We start from the raw sequence: 22,732 nt of genomic DNA on the forward strand, positions 1-22,732 counted from the left end.
GGGGCCGTTTGCACTAGCCCCCCCACGCCCACCCCCACCCCCCCGGGACGTACAGGTGCGCACGTGGTCCCCACCCGGTTCAGGCCCGCTCCTCAAAGCGGTGCAGCCTCACTGGGTGCTTCCTGCCAAGTCCCCAGCTGGCAAAGGGGGCTGGCAGCGAGTGGGTCCTTAGGAGACTTGCCAGAGATTGACGTCACCACTGTTCCTGTCGGAGGGACGCTCCCTGATTATGTTTTCACATGGAGTTTATTTACATCCACCACAAGAAAATAATTAAAAGAATAAGGCGGGCACCGCCGAGGTGTATTTAATAACCGAATAGGCCTCACAGTTGGTTACTTTTACTACCGTTTTCCGGGCCGCTTTGTACTGGGTTGCCTCCGGTCCGCTGGAGTGGAGAGTGTCTGGGATTCTCGCTTCCCTGTGCAATCTAAACCCTGTGCACCAGCGTGGAAGTCCCAGGGCGCAATTGCGCCCCCGAGGTCGCGCTCCGGCCCGGTGGTTTCAAGTGTCTGCGCGCCCCTTCCCTGGGTGACCAACAGAGGGCGCCAGTGGTCCAGGCTTGAATCGACAACGACCAGGTCCAAGGCTCTTCTGCCAAGAGCAAGTGGGTCAGCAATGCAAACCGAAGAGACCCCCGCGGGAAGGGGCTTTCCTGGACTCTCTCGGAAATGGATACTTGCCCTAGGAGGTGGGTAGGTATCTTGGAGGAGCGTTTTGCAGTTTGCAGTAGAAACTGCCCCTGGGGACCCCCGTGCGTTCCCCCCTCCAGCCCGGCCCGCCCCCTGCAGGGCTGTGGGCGAAGCCAGCGCGCACCCACCGTCTCTCTGCCCTGACGTGTGTAGGTGCGCACATGGGTAGGTGTGTGCGGGCTCCCTTTAGAATTGGGGACCGATGTACTCTTGGCATATAGACATAAAGCAGGAGTAATACTTGCTCCACAGGAAGAGAGAGCTGGAATGCGCAGAGGGGCCTGCGTCCCCAGCCCCGCTGAGGCACAGCCACCCCCCACCCACGCCAGCGCGCAGGCTGTGCAGACTCGTCCAGGTTACCGCACACCGCACACCGTGCGTCACCTCCTGGCTGCCCCCCCGCCCCTATCCCTCCTTGTAGCTGCGTGTTATCTGCCTCAGCCTCCCAGAACAGGGTCTCGAATTGCATTGGAAAATTAGAGGAAGCAAAAAACAAACAAACAAACAAAAATCCCTCCGGGTTGGTTGCACGACTCCTTTCCTATCCACGGAGACCTGGATTCTGAAACAGCCGGCTGCGCAGCCAGATTCCTGAGCCTCTGTGTTTAGGCCAGTGTCACCAGGCAGTGTGGCCCTTTTGCAGCGCTGCCATCCGAGTGTGGTCGGAAAGCGCAGGGAGGACACCCGGGTCCTCCCCTGGTCCTGGGCTTCCCAGCACCCTCCCCTCACCGCCTGGGCCGCGGCCGCACAGCAGGAGCCAGTTCCGCGCGGAGACCCTAGGGGGCGTCGAAGAGCCGGGCGCCGCGCCCGCGGGAACCCAAGGCTGCACTCCGGCGAATGTTCCATGACCACGTGCGGCAGGGCTGTCGTCCCCCGCTCCGTGAGGTCTCGCGACAACGAGGTGAGTCTGTGGCAGGGGGCAGCGACGTGGGGAGAATCATGTTTCAGTCTTGAGTCACATTTTATTTGACAAAACTGCAAGGAATCTCCCCTCCCCCCCCCCCAAGATCGTAAATGTCGTGGGGTGGACTTGGAGGGGCTGAAACTGAGCTAGGTGTCATGCTGGTTAATTTTGTCAGACTTTGAGTCATCTTGTGGTGGTGGTTAATGAACACACCGGGGGGGGGGGCGATGTTCAGTGGAAAGATGCCCCCCCTCCCCCCACCAAGGTACCTGAATGCTTGTACAGTTAAGTGCAGCCAGGGGAACCAGAGAGACTCAGAACACATCCCTTTTCGCTAACACAATTCAGTTGGCCTGATTATGGGTGGTGATGGCTGGGGTCAGCCTGTCATCTTAACCAGGTGACATGAGCTTGTCATTTCTTTGGGCTCCCTGCTGTAGCTCACAGGCACCGCCTGCACGTGGCCTCCCTCTGCCCAGGCCCTGGCTGACCCGTCACCGAGGGTCCCTCTCCACATGCACATGGATGTCGGGAGCGCCGAGCCCTCTTCTGTGTCCCCAGAGGTGTGGCTGTCAGGCTCTCCCGCCACAGGAAGGTCCTAACTCCCAGAGGCAAGTAACGTGGGGGCGATCTCATTTTAGGACTCGGTGGCGAGCTGTTTGAAGCTTCCAGCCAGGGGAGACGGGCGGGGACAGGGAACCTAACTGTCCCTCTGTCAGATGTCCTACTGGGTAAACCTCCTGGCTCTGTGCTCTGGCTGGGAGGATGCGTTAGTACCGTACTGCTGATCAGGTGGCTAGAAATGGCCATGACCTGCAGGTGACACCCGCTACGGTCCAGCGGTCCATTCAGGCCACATTACCGAGCACCTTCCTGTGCTGGCTGTGTGGTCTCCCGGGCTGGCCGGACCAGACAGCGGTGAGCAGTGGGCGTCTGTGTCCCGGGAGGGGGTGCCTGTGTGGTCACGGAGAACGGTGGCTTTCCCGTGGAGTCTTACCAGCTGTGGACGAGCCCAGCTGAAGGGAAAAGACGGGAGGAAGGGTGTGTGCACCCAGGGGCCGGCGCTCTGGGTGCCTGGAGGGGTCGAGGGGCTCGGAGGGAGTGGTGTCTCCTGGCGGAGGTGGAATTCTCAGGTTCGGAAGGGACGGCAGAAGTCGACTAGCAGGGTGGTGCTGGTGCCATTGGAGACCCGTAGTCTGGAGCCGGGGACGCCAGAGTCCGTGTGTCCTGTTTGGCCCGACAATTTGGAGGTGGCTCAAGCTTCCTGAGAAAGCCAGAGGACAGGTCTTCCTGGGGCCCCACCTGCTGGGTGTTGGACTTTCTTGGGACCCATCGCCCTTTTATTCCCTCCAGTTTTCCCCCTTTGGGATGGCCCATGCCGTCCCACCGTGTTTTCTGGAAGCAGCTGGCATGTTTTCTAGGTTAAAGGATCCACAGGGAGAGGAATTTTGCCCAGGATGGATCACCCATCCAGGCCATTTGGGCGGTTAGGTAATGAGGCTTGGAACTTCTTTACAGTTTGTTTGTTTGTTTATTTATTTATTTATTTATTTATTTATTTATTTAGAGCGAGAGGGAGGGGCACAGAGAGAGGGAGAGAGAGAATCCCAAGCAGGTTCCGAGCTGCCGGCACAGAGCCCCACGTGGGGCTCGAACTCACAAACTGAGTCAAAACCAAGAATTAGCTGATTAACCGACTGAGCCACCCAGATTCCCCCCCCCCCCCCCCATGCCTGGAACTTTTTGAGTGGATGGTACTTAGACTTTGGATTTAGAGTTCACTCTGGAGTGGAGGGTACTGAGATGAGCCTAATGTGCTTTGTGTGTGGGCCGCATGGTTTTGCAGGCAGAGGGTGGCCGTCCTGGGTTGGACAGTGTCAGCCAAACTTCCTGTCCACGGGAAACCTCAGAATGTGACCGTAGTTTTAAGTAGGTCCTTGAGGAGGTAATCGTTCGAGTTAAGAGGAGGTCATGAAGGATTAGAGTGGGTCCTGAGTCCACTGACCAGTGGCCACGCAAGCAGAGAGACACCAACATGCGAAGGGAGGGGGGCAGAGATGGGAGGAGAGTGCCTCAGATGCCCCGGATGCCCCAGGGCGCTGTCCCCACCTGAGCTGGGGGTGGGGTTGGAGGACCCTGTGCAGAGTCTCAGAGGGAGTGGCCATGCCCACACCCTCCTTTCACACTCCTGGCCTCCAGAACCCGGAGGTAATAAGTCCCCCGGTATGCGGTGATTGATTAAGGCAGCCTTAAGATACAAATACATTTTGAATTTGAAGCAATGAGATTTGATGCGATTTCCAAAGCAGTGAGCGAGGCCGTGGTGGACAGAGGGCCAGTGATGAGCCTGAGGGTTGAGAGGTCAGAAGAAAGAAGCCTGGGCCAGCAGTGAGGAAGGAGAAAAGCCAAAGTGGGCTTGAGGTGGGGGGAGAGGAGGGTGTGGAGGTGCGACTGGGGAGGGGGCCGCCCTGGAAAGAGGCACAGGGTCCTGGCAGCATGAAGGACCCACTGGGGTGTCGGGGATTTAAAGTGAGACTGGTCAGCATGACTCTCCCGGTCCCTGGACTCAGCAGCAGGTGCTGGCCCAGGAGGTGGCTCGGCCGGGCGTGGTTTCCCCCAGAGAGGAGGCTGGATGGTGATGGGGGCCAGGGACAAGGACAAGCCAGCCGAGGGGCCACAGCACTTAACTCCAAAATCAATTCTTCTTCCAGTTTGATAGCCTTTGCTGCGTGTATTTTAAGGCTCTGAGTTAGGAAGACGCTTGGAGAATTTCTCCGTGTTCTTGGTGAAGCCACACTCTCACCCTGTCATCGTTAATATTCTTCCTTGTCCTGTTGATTCCTTGCTGTGTAACCCACTCATTTGATAGTAGTTTAGGTACATCTGTTTCTTTCTTTCTTTTTTTTTTTTTTAAGCGTTTATTTTTGAAGGAGAGAGAGCGTGAGCGGGGGAGGAGCAGAGAGAGAGGGAGACACAGAATCCGAAGCAGGCTGTAGGCTCTGAGCCATTAGCACAGAGCCCAATGCGGGGCTCGAACCCACAAACTGTGAGATCATTACCTGGGTCAAAGTCGGACGCTTAACTGACTGAGCCACCCAGGGACCCTTAGATATGTCCGTTCCTTTTGACGGCTGTTTGCATGCTCCCTTTCTGTCCCTTTATTGTTTTTAATTTGCCCACTTAAGAATTAATTATTCTTTTACAAGTATTTGAAATTAGTCAGTAAAGTGATTTACTTTAATCACTTAATTTACCCAAGCTTAATTTACCCAAGCTATTTTCTCCCATCAATAATCAAGCTTTCAAAATCATCACTACATGTTCCCTGAAACATTATCGATGCGTATAAAGAGTAAGCTGTCATGGGTAGTCGTGTCTACTTTATAGTGAGACGCTGAAGGGCTTTTATAAAAGGTAGAACCAAAGGGCGCCTGGGGGGCCCAGTCGGTTGAGCGTCCGGCTTCAGCTCAGGTCATGATCTCACGGTTTGTGGGTTTGAGCCCTGCATCGGGCTCTGTGCTGATGGCTCAGAGCCTGGAGCCTGCTTCGGATTCTGTGTCTCCCTCTCTCTCTCCCCCTGCCCTGCTTGCACCCTGTCTGTCTGTCTGTCTCTCTCTCAAGGATAAACAAGACATTTAAAAAATTAAAAAAAAAATAAAACTGACTTATGCATAGATAATTTGCCTCAAAGAACTTCTGAGAAGCGCTGTATAAGCATTTACATTGTAGACGGAGCCCACGGTCTCCCCTGGGACCACCCACAGAGTCTACACTTCTGCTTGAAAGCCTGGACAGGGACACATCAGCAGGGGATTTGACTGCAGGACTTTGCCTTGGGTCCCGAGAGAGAGTGCCCAGTTTCATGTGGCTTTCAATCTTGAGCTACAGTTAGGCTGTAGATCCACACTCAACCCAGAGTCAGCCGTGTGGGCGTTTTGTGCACACTCTCCAAACCCTCTCCCTGCTCCAGGTGTCCCGACTCTGATGCGGACTTCAGAGGCGCCCAGGAATGCACGCACTCACGTTCAGGGCAGGAGGAACCTTAAGGTCCAGCTTCCCCCGGAGGTCCCAGAGAACACATGCCCACATCTGGGTCGGCATCCCGCCACTCAGCAAAGCCTCCTTCCCTTTGATCTGTGTCCTCAGTCACATGCATCCCTGTTCCCTGTCATGAGATGTGTCACATCCTCCAGCTCCTTCTTCTCTTATCTTTTGTTTTCTGCAGTTGGGTCATGAAATATTGGGTATGGTTTCATTTGAGGTTCTCCTTAATATCCTTGGTATTTCTTACTTCCTGAATCTCTAAGTTTGTGTTATTCACCACCTTGGGGAAGTCTTCAGCTAAGTTTTTTTCAAATTCTTTCTTCTATGCCAGTCTTTTCCTCTTTCTCTCGCATTATTTTGATTATCATTGTCACTGTTTTTGGTTTTCTTTTTCTCTGCATTCTTCACACTGGGCAATTTCTACCTACCCTGTTTTCAGATTCACAAAGCCCTTTCCCCTACAACGTCCATTTTGTTATTGAGCTGATCAGGTGAGTTTTTAGTTCATTTAACACATTTCTCTCCTCTCCGATCTCCATGGGGTTATTATTTTAAAAAAAATTTTAAATGTTTTATTTATTTTTAAGACAGAGAGAGCATGAGCAGGGGAGGGGCAGGGAGAGGGGGAGACACAGAATCCAAAGCAGGCTCCAGGCTCCGAGCTGTCAGCACAGAGCCTGATGCGGGGCTCAAACTCAGGAACTGTGAGATCATGACCTCAGCCGAAAGTTGGACGCTTAACCGATTGAGCCAGCCAGGCGCCCCTCCGTGGGGTTATTTTTTTTAACACTTCCTATCTCTGTTGGGAACCCCAATCTTGTCTTTCACTTGGAGTTTTTCCTTTGGCCTCACAGCGTGGTGATAGAAGCTGCTGGAAGTCTGATCATTTCTGTGTTTGGGCTGTCTAGAGGCTGGCCTTTGTCCACTGTCTTTCTTCTAGAGATTTGTTCACTTCCCTTGGTGTTTCTGGCTGTGTCCTCCATGGGGAGTGTCACGTTCCTCAGACTCTCTGTGCAGGGTCCCATTATCATCTCCTGGAGAACGCCGATGCTTTTGTTTGCTTTCTTCCCTGAGCGGGATTTCGGCTTGGTTATCAGTCACAAGTTCTGTTTCACCATCTGTGGCCCGTGGTTCTAATCTCGGCTCTGCGTTCAAAGCTTTGCTGTGCTGCCTTGGGTCTGTCCTACTCTGTGCCCCTCAGCTGAGCCCGGGACTTATGAAGCTTCGTGCTCAGAAGCAGGCAGCCTTTCTCTGGAGTCTCCCACCGGCTGTGGCCCGCAGACGTCCCTTCCCTGGTGGCTTCTTGTACAGCCGTAGCTGTAGCTCCCGGCCGGGGCCACGCCTCTGGGCAAAGCTCAGAGCAAAGAGAATGAAAGAAAACAGGCATTTACCACTGACGCTCTTAGCTTGAGGGGCAAATTCTCTCCGTTCCTCTGGCCGGAAAGCCAGTTTTGCCTCTTCTGTGCTTGGGGCAACACTGAGAGAGGCCAGAGGAATCATTGCACCAGGAAACACTCCATCATGGGCAACTTTTCCATGCGGTGGCTCCCCTCTACCTGACCCAGTTGTAGTTACTACACCTGTTAGTTGCGGTCAACGTGGCTGGTAGAGGAGCTCGGGAAATCTCCCTCTGTCGAAGTCAGAAGTGGCGTCCCACTTGTTAATTTCCACGACTGTACTGTTACTTCCTCCTACTGGTTTCAAAGTTATTCGTTAGTCATTTTGCAATGCTCCCTAGAAACTACAAAGGTCTTCTTAATCAATAGACTTCTAATATTGGTTGATACTTTTATCCTACTTCTGTGCAATGAAAGCACATTCAGAAAGTTTACTTATATTTGTGCCCCCCCCCTCCGATTTCTGGGCTGTTGTTGTTATTATGTCTTAATTCTGTCTGTAGATTCCGAGTTCCAGAACATGTTAGTGTTCTTGTTTTAATATAGTTAGTATTCCTTTGGATATAGTCTCACAATTCTTCTGATTTCTTCCATCCTTCAATTTTCCATCTGCAGCCTTCTCATACCAGTGTCTACCAGGTATGTATAGTCCATCCCTTAATCTAAACCTAATGGTGCATTTGTATTTAAAGTTCATTGTTTATATAGCAGGTAGTTGGGTCTTGATTTTTATTTTTGAACCTAGTCCTCTAATCTCTGTCTTTTAATTGAACTTTTTTGTTAATTAACATTTAATACAATCATCCAGGTGACTGGGCTCAGTCTACCATTTTCTGTTTACTTTCTCTTTGTTCCATTGAATCTTTGTCCTGTTTCTCTTTCTTTACATCCTTTCGGATTCTTTAAATACCTTTTGGTATTCTACTTCATGTCCTCTATTGGCTTTTTTGTATTTTTTTGATTGTTGACTTTAGACATTATAAACCATTCTCAAGGTACTGCGGGTTAATACTGGACCACTTCTCCATGTAAAAGCTTTAGAACAGTGTAATTCTATTACCAGGGCCTCCATCCACTCTTGTACTATTGAGATAATATATTTTGCTTACACACGTGTTACAAAACACACAGAACAATGTTATTATTTTTGCTTTAAAAAATTAATAGTCTGGGGGTGCCTGGGTGGCTCAGTCGGTTAAGTGTCCAACTTTGGCTTAGGTCATGATCTCACCGTTCCCGAGTTCAAGCCCTGCTTCAGGCTCTGTGCTGACAGCTCGGAGCCTGGAGCCTGCTTTGGATTTTGTGTGTCCCTCTCTCTGTGCCCCTCCCCGGCTCTCTCTCTCTCTCTCTCTCTCTCTCTCTCTCAGAAATAAATAAACATTAAAAAAGGTTTTTAAAGAATTAATAGTGTGACATACATCTTTCTATGTTTTATCTTGGCCACATGTTGACTCCCTCGGTGCACAGTATTCCTCCCAGGAGACCTGTGCTTTCATCTTGGATGATCCTGACGGCCCAAAGGTCTCCCTGTGGTGTTTCTTTCAGTGTAGGATCTGCTGCTGCAGATTCTCTCAGCTTCCTTTATTTTCTGGAAATGATTTATTTCAGCTTCATTTCTAAAGGATATGTTTGCCAATTATAGAATTTAGGGTTGGAAATACTGTCCTTCAACATTTGAAAAAAAATATTTCATGTTCCTCACTCTGGTTTCCTTTGTTTTTAGGAAAAGCCACTAACCTCTCTTTTTGGTGTTATCCAGAATATGATTATTTTCCCTCTGGGTGTTTTTACCCAGTTTCTCTTTGGTTTTCAGAAGTTTGACTAGGACGTGGCTTGGTGTAGATTTTTTTGTGTTTACCCATCATGGGATTTGTTGAGCTTTTCAACTGTCAGCCTGATGACTGGCAATGTTGGCAAGTCCTTGCTTGTTATCTGTTCAGATTCTTCTGCTCTGTTAACCTCCTTCCTTCTGTGAACACGATCACGTTTGATACTGTCTACATCGGGGACGTGCCACAATACCTGTTTTCTGTTCTCTCTGTGCTTCAGTGTGAATCCTTCCTGTGAATTTATTTTTGAGTTCACTGGTTGTTTTGTTTTGTTCAGCCTCCATTTTCCCAACTCAATGTGTTTTTAATTTTGATGGTTCTATTTTTTCATTCTAGAATTTCCATTTGGATCTTTTCTGTAGTTTTCATTTCCTTGCTGAAATTATCCATCTTTTAATTCATCCTTATGCTCTTCTTTAGTTACTTTAGTATATTTGTAACAGCTATTTTAAAATCCTTGTCTGCGAATCCCCAAATCTGTGTCATTTCTCAGCGTATCTCTATAACCTGGTTTGTCTCTTTATTATGGACCTTATTTTCTTGTTTCTCTGAATGTCTGATAATTTTTTATTATATGTTTGACTTTGAATACAAAGGACAGTGGTGAGGGCAGGCGCTGCGCTTTGTCAGGTGGCCGGAGTGAGCAGCCCGTGACCGTGGCCTATCCAGAGTTAAGGGGGTGCCATGGCTCATCTCCATGTTACATACCTGCAGTTCATTTCTGGTCTCAAACACCTTGCAGGTGACACCAGAGTCCTCTCTGTAATAAAACCTTTGGATCTAAATACTTCAGAACTATGGAGACTTCTCTCTTTCTTTCCAGATTCTCCAGTAGGAGAATTGTCAGGACGTATGAGCTAACCCTTCAGGGTCCTCCAGATTCCAGCCCCTCGCATGCCAACCCAGAAAATCTCCTCCTGGCAGTCTTGCTCGTTTTCTGCTCTGTCTTACCTTGTTATAAGCGGTCAGTCTTTTGGATTTTTGCCAGTCTGATGGGCGAGAACTTGTACCTCAGTGTGCACTTGGCCCTTGAACAGCATAGCGGTTCAGGGTGTTGACTTTCCATGTATCACTTTTGTCTCCCCCCAGAACTTAACTATAATGGCCTACTGTTGACTGGATGCCTTATTGATAATGTAAACAGTTGAGTAACACGTGTTTGTGTATGTTATGCTACTATATACAGTCTCCTTACAATAAGTAAGCTGGAGAAAAGAAAATGTTGTCAAGAAAATTATAAGGAAGGGTCGCCTGGGTGGCTCAGTCGGTGGAGCGTCTGACTTCACCTCAGGTCACGATCTCACGGTTCGTGGGTTCCAGTCCTGCACCGGGCTCTGTGCTGACAGCTCGGAGCCTGGAACCTGCTTCCGGTTCTGTGTCTCCCTCTCTCTCTGCCTCTCCCCCGCTCATGCTCTGTCTCTCTTTCTTATTATTTGGAAATGCAATTTTACAGAAAGAAACACTGGATTGATAGCAGCTACTTTTTGGGTGGGAGAAAAAGAAAGGTTGGGAAGGCTGGGGGGTCAGTCGGTTAAGCATTCAACTTCAGCTCAAGTCACGATCTCACAGTTCGTGAGTTCAAGCTCCGCGTCAGGCTCGGTGCTGACAGCTCAGAGCATGGAGCCTGCTTCGGATTCTGTGTCTCCCTCTCTCTCTGCCCCTCCCCTTGTGCTCTATCTCCCTCTGTCTCTCAAAAATAAATAAACGTAAAAAAAATTTTTTTTAAAAATCATAACGAAGAGAACATACGTTTGCAGTGACGTATGGTATTTATCGAAAAAAAAAAAAAAAAAACCTGTGTGTAAGTGGACACATTCAGCTCAAACCCAGCTGTTCAAGCGTCTGCGGAACTTGGGATTTGCTTTCCTCCTTTTATGAGTGAGGTGAACGTCTTTTCCTGAACTTGAAGGTCACTTCCAACTCGCGTTTGTCAGCTCTTCATGTCTTAGCCCGCTTTCCTGTGGGTTTCTTGTCCATTTTCCTCTCTCTTCTCTGTAGAAGAAGATCCATGTTTTAAGGCTATTAATCATTTGTGATACAGGTTGCAAATATTTTTTCTCTTTTAATTTTTTCTCTGTCCTTCTAATGTTTTGCGTAGGTTTTCAAAAACCCACCTGGAGGTGTAGCTGCTGGAGACACCTGTAGTTATTTCTGATGCAGTCTATTCGTTCAAACTTGTTACTTCTCAGATAAATTCCAGGCTTGGTGCAGCAGCCCTGCTGACCTCTGACCTGACTTGTCTCTGTGCAACAATCCTGTGTAGCTGTTGGCCGCCGTGAGTTATATCCTCACATCACCTCACTTGTGTAGAGGCCCTTGGGGCCGTTCCCTGCCTCTGACAGCTTTGGTGAGAAGTCACATCCTCCGCTGAGCCTTGCCCACACCGCCAGACTTTTCATTACTGCCTGTTTCCTTGTGCTCCTATCGTAGAGTTTATTTGGCTTTTAAGAACCTTGATTTCCTGTTTCTCCTCCGCAGGGCAGGGACCAGATCTCGCTCATGCCTCTGATACCTGTTCCTGAACCCAGGTGCGGAATGATGCTTAAAAGGTGGGGAAAGCCTGGTGTATTGGCCGTGCCTCCTGGAAAACTGGGATGTTGAGGGTGTTGACCCATGATAGTGGGGTTGCGTGTCCTAGCCACCCGAAGACACAGGGATCTAAAACTCAGGGGTAGCAGGGGGAAGGCTGAGCCTTGATTTGGGGCCAGGGTCAGGATGAGCTGCTGCTGGTCCTCTGGCAGCTGAATCGCGGGGGGCAGATATGCGGAACTAGAAGCAAGATCAGCCACTCATCGGACACTTACGCAGTGCCCGTCGCTGTGCTGGGCGCCTCAGCTGGCTTGTAGTGTTTCATCCCTGCAGCAGCTGTTGTGTGAGTTCTGCAGATGATGATCCGACCCGGGGGCCCCTCGGAAAAGGCCATTACAATGGGTGTTTGCAACAGTAGGGACGCATTCTGCGGTTTCCTGGCCCGGAGTGGTCGTGGGTCTCCGGTGACCTGGCCTTCGCTACGCTGTTTCCCAGAGCGATTTCAAATAGCCCTTCTCTGCACAGAGGCCACTGTTCACTACATTGAGGAGGTTGCAGTTACTTTCTGAATTTGAGGATGTAGGAGAAAAAAGGAAGCCAGATATTTACAGGGTGAAGCCTGGCGAGGTGTCGGGTGTGGGTGGAATGCCCCCCTATCCCGTCTGCCTCTGACCAGAGCACATGGGTGGGGTTTACCCTGGGGGTCACCCACAAAGGCTCACAGACTGCTCTTTGAGGCTGCCCTCTTTTCTTTTCCAAGCAGATGTTTCCTAAAGGCATGGACCCCCTGCCCCTGACCGGGGTGGGGGGCAGGCAGAGTGGCCCTGACTTGGGCAGCAGTGACCTGAGTGGGAGAACAGGTTCTCTGCGGAGCGCGTGCACAGCACAGGGCACCCCTCGCCTGCCTGCAGCCTGACTCCATGGGTCCCTGGGGCTCGCCCGCCGGCCTACAACGAGGGCAGAATCACAAGGGCCCAACTCCTGTGGCAGGCCACCCATTTGTTTCCCCTTGATTGTTATTTCGATAATTTGTGTTGATCTGGAGGGCCATTTCTTTTAGCCACACGTCCATGCAGGATGTCGGGGGACCCTCCCCGAGTCATGTGCCCCACGCAAATGCACCTGTGTGCTGTTAGGAGGGTCTGGCTTCCCGGACCCCGTGGAGAGCGTCTGCTGAGTGGGGGTCTGGGCTGAACCGGGAACTGGTGGTGTAGGCTAATGGAAGGGTGTCTGGGCAAGTGTCCCTCTGTGTGGGCACATCAGCTGCTTTTAAAGAGCAGACGGAAGGTTTCTCGGGAGGCAGTGGAAATGCTCTCGCCATTGAGCTGAAAACACACTTCCTGAAGACCGTGCACGTGGGTGTGAGCGTGTGCACACGCGTGTGTGCGGGTGCACATATATGCACAAGCCTGTGAGCGTGTACGACTGGGAGACTGTGTGTGTGAGTCTGTGAGTGTGTGCGCGTGCATGTACGATGAAGATACAAATCCGCATTTTCTGATTTTATCGCTTGTTTTCACTTTAACAAAGTACGTATTAGCTGGAGCCATGACGGAGCAGCAATTATCAAGATTGGCAAGGGCGCAAGCATCAGTTCAAGTCGAAAACAATTTTAGGGGCCAAAAATAGGTCGTGTTTTGTTGAGATGCAGGAAATAATTTTCATTAATTTTAGTTTGAGGGCTTAAAAAAAATAAAGCCTGTGTAAACACTTCTGATTATGGCTCCCCCCACCCCTGCTTGTTGCTAAAGTCACAGGATAATATGAGATTTATTTAAAGTGGGGGCCTGTTGGCCTCACAAATCCAGCAGCTCTGAGCGTGCGAAGAGACCCCGAAATGTATAAGATAAACTAAGAGCGAGAGTAGGTGCCTTCTCTAACAACCTCGAGAGATGTGAGCGGATCCCCGGCCTGGCAGAGGCAGGTGAAGGGGACCTAGCGGGGCAGGGATCTCTCTTTGGGGACTATATAGTGACGCTGGACCAGGGTAAGGTGACACATCTTTGAAGGAACCACAAGCCTTGCCTAAATTCCAGCTTTGTCAGCATTGGGATTCCGGTCAGCTTGATGAAGGAAAGGTAATCGGCATGTGCACATCCCACTGCTTCGAAGGCCACTGTTGGGCTATGGAACTGACGACCCCAACCCCCACAGCCTCTGCCTGGGCAGGGGCGGGGGGTGCGAGGGCTCCAGACTGGGGGTCCCCGCATGGAACTTCCTCTGGGGTCCAGGGCTCCAGCCGGTGTGTCCGGACATATTAGCAGTTTGGGGGCCCTGACCACAACACCCCACCTTGCCACGGGGGATTTGAAATAAAAACACACCTGAGACACGTGTGGTGAAGTGTGGAGATGGGTTTGATGAGGGAGCGTGGGGTGGGCTGAGGGCAGAGCCCAGGCGGACAGCACCCCTCCCCCAGGTGGATCTGTGTGATGTTCCTCGGACACTCCTGGCCGCCCAAGAACAGGAGGGGGGTTCAAGTGCTTGCCGTGGTGACGTGGGAAACTGAGGCAAATGAAACATCAAATCCCCTTACTGCCTACGGCTCACTGACCAGTCCTTGAAACCGGCGCAGTGACCTCCTTCGAGGGGCTCAGCTGCCTCCATGATGACACTTTGCGGGGGCAGAAGGGAATCTCAGCTTCACATCACCCCACGTCGAGGGCCCTGTAAGTCTCCTTCCTTTATCTCAACTGCCCCAGGACACACGCTGGCATCATGCTCCAGGCTTAGGGCCCCCGATATACACCTGAGGGGTCTCAGGACTGAGGTTTTACTAAACGGTAATAAATGGCGTTTCCCTGGCCACAGCGACCCCCTCAAGGTCCTGGAAACCTTGCTTCCAAAATTCCTAAGAGACTTACTCTATCCCCGCGCCCTCCCAAGCTGAGGGTATGTGACAAGTTACCCATCATGACCCCAGTGCAGCTCCTCCTGCCCATGGGTCCTGTCCCCGTGCTTTAATAAACCACCTTTATGCACCAAAGACGTCTTCAAGAATTCTTTCCGGGCCGTCAGCTCTGGACCCCCCCCCGTCACCCCAAAACTTCATCAGTGTGACGCTTCATGTGCAGGCTCCCTTTGCCAGGAGAGCTTGGCAGGAATATTTGTGGGCCCTTCGGGAGGAACAGATGGCATTGGTCACCCCGAGTGAGGCCGGTAGATCCAGGCCACAGGTCGGGCCAGCCCAGGGAGGGAGGTGAAGGCAGGGTCTCAGGGCAGGGCCTCATGCGGGGCTGGGGAGGAGCTGGCATCTGGCTGGTCCCCTCCCCTGGGCCTGCCCCGCACAGCTGGCCTGGGAGTGTCCCCACCCGTCCTCGCTCAGTCCTGGTGGCTCTGGACGTGTGTGTCATTGAACTGTGCTCCCGGCTCCCCTTGTGCCGGCCCCCAAGTGGGCAGTGGGACCCCGTCTTTGGGGTGGCCGAGCTCACACAGCCTCATATGGGCCTTGGGGTGGCGCCCTTATCCATTTGGCCAGTTGGTGGACACACGGCTTCCCTAAACTGGGGTCACCCATCACACGTTGGCTTTCACACCAAGAGTCCTGGCGTCCCTCCCTCCTGGAGAGAGGGCCTACTCCGCGGCATTTCCAACCTGCACCAGCCTTTACGACGCAGTCATGCAGTGTGTGCCTGTGCGCTGCAGGCACAGTGTCGGGGCCCGCGGGGTCTGTAGGGGACGCTCAGTTACTGCGTCTCCCGGTCTGCCAACTGCTGAAGGCCACCTTGTGAGCCATGGTGCGCACCCTTGTATACTTAGGTCATCAGGTCACAAAAGGTGTTATGGTGACCCGATAATACCCACCCAATTAGGCATTTTGAAAAAAGAAATACTTGAGAGAAAAGTTTTTCTTTAGTTAGCAACTTGTTGAAATTTGTCCAAGTCATCAATTGTTAATTAATACGTTCATGCTGATCGACACCATCTACCCGGAGAGACAGCGTCAGACCCCCCAGGCTGAGGGCTCCATCCCCCAGCACGGCCCCTCCCCACTCCAGACACCAGTCCAGGTGTCACCTGGGTTCTGACCCAGCAGCTACAGACCAGCCCCCACCCCACCCCGTTAGCACAAGAGACACCTCCCTGCTCTTGCACTTAGGAGATCCCAAGGATTTTAGCGGCTCTGTGTTGGAAACTGGGACAAAGACCTAATCTCTCTTCCTTATAGTTCACGGTCTCACAACATGTTAACATATTAAGTTCACCAGAAAGCTGGTTCTAAAAGCCCCTTTTTTCCGATGGAAGGGAGCCTTCTCTGAACCCCTTGCCATCAGGACCCTGTGTGTTCCCTCTGCCCACGGGGAATGGCTTGGGAGGGCGTCTGGAACCCTGCTCTTGGAAAGCTGGTGTTTCTGTTCACAAACCAAACACCTGCGAAATTCCCAGCAGATACTCATAACTTTGTTTTCTGCAGCAACCATCCCCAGGAAGTGCTCTCAGTCGTGGGTGGAACCCACCAGCACACCCACGGTGGGGAGAACTTTCAGCCTCACGGGACGAGGAAGCCAGAGGAATCTCCCCAGTGGGGCCGCCTGGCCAGCCAAGCAGGTTGACTGCGTGGCCGTGGTTTGCAGGTCTTACAGCTGGCTGCAAGAGGGGCGTTTTGTCCGTCTTTGTCGCTGGGGGCTGGGTAGAAGTGAAGGAGGGCTGTGCAGATGCGGTCTGTTTCGGAAGGACCGCTGTCTCCCCTTTTTGAAAACGGGCACCTCTCTGCGGTCCCGCAGCAAGCATGGAAACTCGGGGTACTTGGAAATGTCAACTCCTATGGAGTCCCGCAAGTTCAACTCAAAAAAAACTTAAAATACCGACCCTTCAAAAAATCTAAGAGTAATGAGTAGAAACGTATCCACAAGTTCTGTTATTTCAGCGTAGGTGTTTGCGGAGGGTAGTTGGCTCCTGTGACCCCACGTTTCCCAAGGTTACACTGGGTGCACTCGCTGGAGCATTGGCTGTGTGTCTTGCTGGAGGGGTGACCTGTGGTCCCCTCACAGATCAGTCAGGTCAACTTTATCTTCTGAGTCCTGACGGGCAGGCATTGTTGCCCTTGTAGCCGCTTTCCTCACCCCAGAAGCTTTGAGGATAAATAGGGTTTCGTTAGATTGAAGTCTAAGGAGGAGAGTCACGCGGGCGGCCAAGTCGGTGGGCGGTTTGGCGGGTGGGGGCCCCGGCGTCAGGCAGACAGGGTCTCGGGGCTCCAAGTGCAGGGTCCTGAGGGCTCCCAGGCCCGGGGGGCCTCTCCTGTCTGCGTCTTCTGGGCGCGCTCACTGGGGGGAGCAGAAGCGCGGCCTCACCGAACGGCCGGTGGTGGGGGGCGGGGGTGGCTCCGGCTGGGCTGTCTGTCCAGTCTGTAGACCTGCTGAGGTCCCGGGCCCTATGACCAAACAGAGGCTGAGTGGTGCAGGTTTCCACACCAAGTGGACACATGTTGGCTTTTGGCCTCTGCCTGCCTCTTTAGGATCGAAGAATCCACCCCGTTCATGTAGAGAGGAGGGGTTTTCGAGTTAACTGGTGTCTTCTGTGATGTGTGTGTCCACTGCTCCCCGCCCGACCTCTGGGGCTGTGCCCAGGTGGCTGGTCCTTTCCTCCTGGGCTGCGATGGGGGCGGTGCTGGGCCAGGGCAGGGGCAGAATCCACGGAGAGGATGTCCTGTCGCCCGAGGGGCGGGATCTCTGGCTGGTCCCACGGCCCCTGGTGGGAGGGTGCAAACCGCCCGCCTGCAGGCGGGGCCGGGACTCAACATCACACGCTTGCCGTCACACCTGGCTGTGCACCTGCTCCAACTCCCAAATCCCCAGACACACAGGGACAGAAGCACCTTGAGGAACAGCAGGATTGGGCCCCCGAGAGATCCAGGAAATGGGGTCTGAATGTTCGGTAGCAGAAGAGTTTTCCATTCGGAGTATGCTTGTCTCCTCACCCACCCCCTCCCGCGTGGTTCTGAGACAAGGAGGCTCCGCTCTTGGCCGCCACGGTGACCTCCAGCAAGCAGGAATCTGGAGAAGTTTCTGGTCAGGGCAGAGGTCGGGGAAACGGGCTTTCCTGTCACATTCCAGAGGGGCCTGACGTTCTCTGTAGGGTCACAACAGACACTGAGCCATGACACAGAAATCCTCCAGGATTGGACCTGTAATTCTTTGCGTTGGGTCTACTCACGTCCTCATCGACGTCACTTGCCAGACCACAACTTTTGGGCTGTGACTGATCCGGGACCGCAGTGCTGGTGAGCAGGGGCGGGGACCCGTGACCCGGGAGAGTGCGGACAGCAGGCCGTGGAGGTCGGCGGGTCACCTGTGCTGGCCGAGGGGCTCTCATGGGCGTAGGGGGTCCCGAGAATAGTCCATGTTCCATCAGGAGCCTAGACCTGCAGGACTGCGTGCTGGCCCAGGAGACGGACAAAGGCTCGGGAAGGGGCCGCGGGGAGTCGGTGGCAGGCTGTCAGCCCTCCTGGTGTGGACCCTCCTGGTCACAGCGCGGCTGTTAGATGGTCTCGCCTCCCTCCCCCCACCCCCCCCCCCGACTTGAAGATAGAGGATCTTCATAAAAACACGGGGTCAGATTCAATCCTACTCACTTTGAGGCATCTCCCCGCCCACAGCCATGGCCAAGGGCCCCGGGGGACCGGCCTGGCGCTTCCCCAGGAATCTCGTCTGCCTTCGTCCAGGAGACCGGAAGCTCACCTCTAATGGGGCACCGGCAGCTCATAGTCCCAGGGGAGATGAGTGCTAGCAAGGATGCCCCCCTCGCCATCCCCAGGAAGGCCCAAGGGGCTCTCCACTCAGTGGCCGAATGCACTGTGGCCCTTGCCTTCAGGACGAGCGAAGGTTTGCTCCGGGAAAACCCAGCCATCCTGTCCCCACATAGCTCCACCTGCCCCCACCTGCCCTCACCTGTCTCCACCTGCTCTTAGGTGGTTTCCCTGCCCTCACCTCTTCCCACCTGCTCTCACCTGCTCCCCCTCTCCTCCCAGAGGTAGATGTAGCCATTGGTCAGTGAGTGTCCCCAAGGCCCTCGTGTACGCTTGTGTGCCGTGTAGAATTTGAACAGGGTTAGGGTACATGAGGATGGTGTGCGGCAGCTTTTTTCTTGCAAAGCGTGTCGCCGGCTCCTTCTACGAGCTCACACATACCTACATCATCCTTTCAATGGCTGTGAGGAATTTCCTATGGTGAAAGAGCCCTGAACTGTTAAACTTCCCCCTTTTATCCCAGTAGGGTAAGTGTTCAGTGACTATAAACACCATGCCATGGGTTGAGACTGTTAAGCTTAAAAAATGTATATATTTTTTAACATTTATTCATTTTTGAGAGACAGAGACGGAGTATGAGCAGGGGAGGGGCAGAGAGAGGGGGAGACACAGAATCCGAAGCAGGCTCCAGGCTCCCAGCTGTCGGCACGGAGCCCGACATGGGGCTCGAACCCAGGAACCGTGAGATCATGACCTGAGCCAAAGTCGGCCGCTCAACCGACCAAGCCCCCCGGGGGCCCCGAGGCTGTTAAACTTTTAATTAGCTAAAAATTTATGTGGCTGATGTTGGAAATGAATAAAAGTGTCTGTAATGTGTTGAACTTTCCAAGTGAAGTTTTTGATTCACTCGTCCGCCCCACAAGGAGGGAGTGCTGTATGGACCCATCTGTAGGGGACCCGCTGGCCTCCAGTCCCCCAGGTGGACCCAGGTGCTGGCAGAGTGAGGGAATGAACACGAGGAAAGGTGGGTGTGCCCCTGGATCATGCTGCCCTTGAAGCCAGCCTGCTCTGACTGTTCCGGCACCTTCTTGTGCACACACAGGGTCCCAGGTGCCGTTTTCCCTCCAGATACTCAAATTTCATGGGGTCCAGAAGTGGGTGAAATGCGGTGAAATTGGAGGCATCATCTCTGGGCTGGCGTCACGCAGGGCCATGGGATTGGTCCCAGGGGGTGGCCAGAGCAGGGTAGCTGGGAGGCCTGGGAGCCGAGTCCAGTGTGGTGGGTGTCAGAGCACTTGTACGGGGGCACAAGTGCACGCTGGGTGGGCCTTCGGCTGCCCAGCAGGGGCTGTGGTCACTGGACTGCGGGCCTGAGGAGCTGGGGCGAGGTGAGGCCTTGGACGTGTGCATCTGGGGGGGCCCTGGATGAGGGGGGACACGTGTGCCGTCAGCGGTCAGCATCCATGTGGCAACCGAGGGACACCCCCAGGCCAAGGCTGTTTCCTGGGGAGGGGACCCTGAGCCACTTCAGAGGAAGGAACTCACCACTTTTTGAAAAGGCTGCTGGAGGCCCTTCCCCTGTGGGTGCCCCTGCGCCCCCGGGGCAAGTGCATCGCTCCAGTGGGCACATCCGAAAGCAGGGCCTCAGGCTGAAGCCCCAGGGCCTTTGAGACACAGGCTGCAGCCTCCGAGGTCCTAGGCTCCCTGACCCTCCTGGAAGCTGGTGCTGTGTGGAAAGTTCCGGAAGGGCCGCTCAGCTGCACCCCTGGTGAGGGGACACAGAGCCAGAACGTTCACCATCCATCTTAAAAGTAGATGCAGACTTCGTGCTCTGCCCACAGTATCTCCTCACCCTTGGGCTTGGCTTCGAGGGCAGAAGGTCCCACTCTGACCTGACCCTGACCTGCCTGTGCGGTACTAAGTAAACTCTGAGCAAAGCTGAACCTCTCTCTCCTGTCCAAACCCCAGCTTCCTCTGGAATCTACATCGGGAGCTTCCCACTCTCATCCCCGCAAAAAGCCCCTCTTTCTCAGAATGCCTGCTGAAAAGCTGGCCTCTCATAACATAAAAATACACCCACCTCCAGGGAACGGAGGGAGCGCGGGGCAGCCCGAGAAAAATCACGAAAAACATGTTTTCTTAGCTTCTCGATTATTAACGGAGTTTAGTCGGGATATTAAGCAGAGCCAAGTTGAAAATCTGTTGTTATTTAATATTATTTAATAAAAAAACTGCCCTCCCCATTGAGTGATGATTTGAATATTCGCTCTCTTCTGCTTTCGGGAAAACTAACAGCCAAACCTGGCGCCAACTTGATTAGGTGGTTATTTTGCTTCGAATTCCTGGAGGGCTCCTGGTGCCGTTTGGGGGAAACCCCAAGCTCAGAGCAAGGCTCTCACCGTTGTTGAGTCCTGCTGTTTGCCACTCTGTCTGTGCCCTGTCCCCGTGGAAGGGGGCTGGCTCCTCCCTGGGGCCCTGGTGACCACGTGGGCCACACGCAAGGCTGGAGCTGTGGCTGAGTGCAGGTCTTTGCAGAATGCCTTGTGGTCCTCCCAGACCCTGGGATCGATCTCGGGGGCCTGTGGGGAACTGCCCTAAGTCGCTTCCTGGGTGGAAGGGGCTGTCACGAGTTTCTCACGGCCTCCCCAGGTTTCAAGAGGGCCGAGACCTTCCACCTGCCCCCCTCGGGCACAGCTGCAAGGAGCAGAGCTGCCTGGTGTCCCCTCACTGCGGTGGCTGTCCTGTGGCCCCCACGGCCCATGCCAGGACCTTTGGCTGCTCTTTCTCCCACCATGTTTGCGAGTAGCAAACCAGCTGCGCCTGAGGGGACCTCCCTGTTTCTTCACCTGCTGAAGGAGCCAAGTCAGGCCCCGCAAGTGCTCGAGACCCTTCACGTCCCGCCGTCCAGTGCCCTGACACTCGCTTCCCCATCCTGCTTTCCTAGCAGGAAGGTTGCTTCTAGAGCCTGTTAGAAGGGGCATATGCTGGGTGCTGGCGCGTGCCGGGCGTGATGTGTCGCTTCCGTGATCCTTCCTACGTCGAGAAAGGGACATTGCCCCATGTGAAGAAGGAGAAATGAAAGTCCAGAGTGTAAGTCCCGCGTCCTGGGGACGGCAGGTTCGCGACACTGACCACGGTCCCCAGAGCTCCTTTGTGGTGCTGAGAGCTCAGTAGGGTGGTCCAGCTGTTGGCATCTTTCTAGCCCTAGAGCTTTCCGGTTTCCCCCACCTGCCTTGCCGGGCGGTGTGTGCACCTGCGCCTGCCGGCAGACGGGACGCCGTGCCATCTGGAAGACGAGGAGAAGCCCATGCCAAGGCGCCCGTCCAGTCCCGCCTGTGGGCCAGGCAGCTTTCTGGACTAGAGAGAAGCTCGAGCCGCCCACAGCAGCCCAGGATGGGGCCTGGCGGGCTGACGGAGGGCCCGGTGTTCAAGGGGACGAGAAAAATGGCTGAGGACGGGCCAGAGGGCACATGGTGGCCGGAGGGGGGGCCCAGAGCACAGAAGAGCAGTGTGGAGCCGCCGTCCAGCTGAAAGGCTCCTGAGAAGGTCCCTGAGGCCAGCGCAGGGCGGCGAGTCTGGGCAGTGGTGAGTGTGGCAGGGCCGTGGCACGGCTGGTGGGGGAGCCTGCACGCACCTGGTGAGCCATCCACGTTCTGCCCAAGCTGACCCACCAGACAACAGCCTTGGACTTCCATGCTCTGGGAGACATCGGGGCGACTGCAGGGAGGAGCAAGGAGAGGTGCAGGGTGTGGGTGAGACCGAGGTGTATGACTCTCCCCTTGGACCTGGGGGTGTGGGCTGGTGAACCCACGGACATGGCAGGGGCCCTGGCCCACTCTGTGGTGACCTCCTCACAGCCATACGGACTCGGGTCCTCCTGTCCCCTATGGGGCTGGACGGGGACAGTGTGGGGCTGCACGGGGACAGTGTGGGGGCTGGACGGGGACAGTCTGGGGGCTGGACGGGGACAGTGTGGGGCTGGACGGAGACTGTGTGGGGGCTGGGCGGGGACAGTGTGGGGGCTGGACGGGGACAGTGTGGGGTTGCACGGGGACAGTGTGGGGCTGCACGGGGACAGTGTGGGGGCTGCACGGGGGCAGTGTAGGGCTGCAGAGCTGGGTGGGTGGTGGGTTTCAGGGTGCTCCACTTTAGCCCCACCCCCGTCCCTACGTGCTTAAACCACAGACCCTTCCCAATGACCCCCAGACTCAAAGGATCCAAGTGTAAAGAGGCAGAAGTGGGCTCCTGAGTGGGGAGAATCTTCCTTTCCTGCTCTTGGCCCCACGGCCCACCTGAACCTGGGGTGGCATCCCCACAGGCCTTCTCCCCAAGTGCCCTGTCCAAATCGGATCCAGCCTGGCTGGCAAGAGACACAGGCTCAAAAGAGTTTAACAACATCAAGACAAGAAGGTCTTAGCAGGGATCTGAGGCAGACAGGTGTCTCCTGAGGTGAGAGCAGGTGAGGCGACTCTGGATGTGGGGGACACATAGGTAGCAGTGTCTTTTCATCCAGAAGATGCGCTCACACCCTCAGGGAAGGTGGGTCTCGGGTCCTTCCCGGTTTAGAAGCAGCGAGCGTCCTGGGGAAGGCATGCATTCCCTGCAGTGTCCTTGACCACCAAGCGGAGAGTTCTAGCACTTACCGAGGGTTT

The 22,732-nt window shown here is 54.0% G+C and overlaps 1 long non-coding RNA gene across 2 annotated transcripts; it reads left to right on the forward strand.

Annotated features, from left to right (window-relative positions):
* The first annotated feature begins 10,526 nt into the window (after positions 1 to 10,526).
* Positions 10,527 to 13,113, forward strand: LOC123607617. 2 transcript variants are annotated; one of them, XR_006716807.1, is made up of 3 exons: positions 10,527 to 11,213; positions 11,345 to 11,415; positions 12,926 to 13,113. It is a non-coding gene; the product is annotated as an uncharacterized LOC123607617 (long non-coding RNA). The 2 variants fall into 2 exon arrangements; XR_006716808.1 differs by lacking the exon at positions 12,926 to 13,113 and having other exon boundaries at positions 11,345 to 11,980.
* The last annotated feature ends 9,619 nt before the right edge of the window (positions 13,114 to 22,732 follow it).

This window comes from Leopardus geoffroyi, chromosome A2, assembly GCF_018350155.1.
Source record: "Leopardus geoffroyi isolate Oge1 chromosome A2, O.geoffroyi_Oge1_pat1.0, whole genome shotgun sequence".
NCBI classification, from domain to species: domain Eukaryota; kingdom Metazoa; phylum Chordata; class Mammalia; order Carnivora; family Felidae; genus Leopardus; species Leopardus geoffroyi.